General features: G+C 46.4%; 1 long non-coding RNA gene across 1 annotated transcript; it reads right to left on the bottom strand.

Moving 5' to 3' along the window:
* Positions 1-589: 589 nt before the first annotated feature.
* On the bottom strand, positions 590-1,204 carry LOC109779490 (uncharacterized). The gene is made up of 3 exons (XR_002236853.3): positions 1,067-1,204; positions 713-977; positions 590-627 (listed from the first exon to the last, which is right to left on the bottom strand). It is a non-coding gene; the product is annotated as an uncharacterized lncRNA (long non-coding RNA).
* Positions 1,205-1,995: the final 791 nt, after the last annotated feature.

Raw genomic sequence — 1,995 nt, forward strand, 5'->3', positions numbered from 1 at the left:
TGGGTGTGCTGCGACATCTGAGCCTGTATGTTGTCCTCGGGATGTTGATCACTCCCCCACCTATCATGTGATGCCGACATAGACGCCTGATATCCATAGGCCCCTACGCGATGGAACGTTTCATCATGAAGAATGAGGTCGCGTCAATTAATATTGAAAACAATAAATATGAAGACACATACCTGCTGGGTGTGACGTCTGCTCTGGCTGAAACACGAAACTGGACGAGGGACCGTGCTGCTGTGGCTGTGGAGATAACACGAAGCTCGACGAGGGACCGTGTTGCTATGGCTGTGGAGAAAACACGAAGCTCGACGTGGGACCATAGTGCTGCGGGTGCCACGTAGAACTGCCAGGTTGGTCAGGACGGGGTGGCCTGGTTGTCGGCTGCTGTGCTAGACGTGGACGTGGTTGATGTCGGTGCATGGAGTGACGCGGCTGCTCCTGCTCGTGCTGAACAACATCGGTCCTCCGGGTGCACGTGATAGCCTCGTACACAGTCCGTATCTTATTCTGAATTCTTTCCAAGAAGGGCTGTACCACTGGACGATGATGAAGAAGAGGTCTAGACGATAGTGATCGTCCAAAAGTGGTCACGTCGTCGTACAGTTCGCGTGTCAAGGTAGCCTGCAAATTTTCATGACGATTAATAATGTCTGTCTCTTGCCCGTCAAAGTATGTGACAACATTACGTAAAGAAAAAATATCTTACCGCGTACTGCCTAGAGCCCGAAGTATCATAGCTCGGGTACATATCCGACGGAGTAGGATCCGGTAACTCCTCTGGGTGGGAGTACTCAACAATGCGTAACCGTGTTCCGGTCATGTAGCGCCGCAAATAGAGATTGAATTCATCGAGATCGAAATTGTGATTCTCGTGCCATAGATTTGTGTTTGCTGTCTCCCATTCTATAACATACGGCTCTAGTCTAACTAGCCAGTCAGCAGTTGTCCTGTTCATGCCCTTCCTTGTCGTCCTAAAATTATGGTGTGTGTTCAACAATTACCTAAAGCTTCGAATGGAGTACTATGAAAGAAAATGCAACATTGAAAAACTGGTTAATACCTGTGGATGTGTGCTGGCACCGGGTTCTCTATAGGGGGAGGTAGCTCCAACTGCAGAAGACCAAATTGCCTTCATCAGAGAACTTTTCAGTTAGTGTCTCCCATTTCAATCATTAATATGCATGTCAGTGTGCAAATTAATAAAGCACGTACCGCTGAATCCGTCCTGAGTGTATCTTCCAGTTTTCCTTAGGAGTGCGAGTGACCAGAGGCTCAAGCTTGCGCTCATACCATATCGCAGCACGATGACCCCTATCAATGTCCCCATTTAGCAACCACAATCCCGACATTTCTGCACGTACAAAATTCAGAACATAGTGTCACACTTAATAAAAATTCAGAACATAGTGCCACACTTAATAAAAATTCAGAACATAGTGCCACACTTAATAAAAATTCAGAACATACTGTCACACTTATTACAAATTCAGAACATAGTGCCACACTTAATAAAAATTCAGAACATAGTGCCATACTTAATAAAAATTCAGAACATAGTGCCACACTTAATACAAATTCAGAACATAGTGCCACACCACACTTAATACAAATTCAGAACAAACTAGTGCTAGCTTAGCTTCTTCCTCTCGCCCTTACTCCTCTACTGCCTCTACCTCCTCTTCTTCCCCGGTTGCCTCGTCCACGCCCAGTGACGAAAGTGGGACAATTAGTGTCCCTATGGCCAAATTCATTGCATAGAATGCATTGCCTAGTCGGACCTCCTGCTTCAGATTCATCCATATCATTTCGGATGCGCTGACACTGCCGTCTGCCTCTACTTGTACGCATATGCTCTGGGTTTGGAATGTAACGCCTTTCGGCGGGGTTGACGCTGTTGAAATTACCCATTGATCGAAAACCCATCAGCTCACCTGTCCAGGTATTGAGGACAGCCTCTTTCAGAAAATATGGAGACACAAACGATATTGC

This window comes from Aegilops tauschii, chromosome 6, assembly GCF_002575655.3.
Source record: "Aegilops tauschii subsp. strangulata cultivar AL8/78 chromosome 6, Aet v6.0, whole genome shotgun sequence".
Classification (NCBI taxonomy): domain Eukaryota; kingdom Viridiplantae; phylum Streptophyta; class Magnoliopsida; order Poales; family Poaceae; genus Aegilops; species Aegilops tauschii.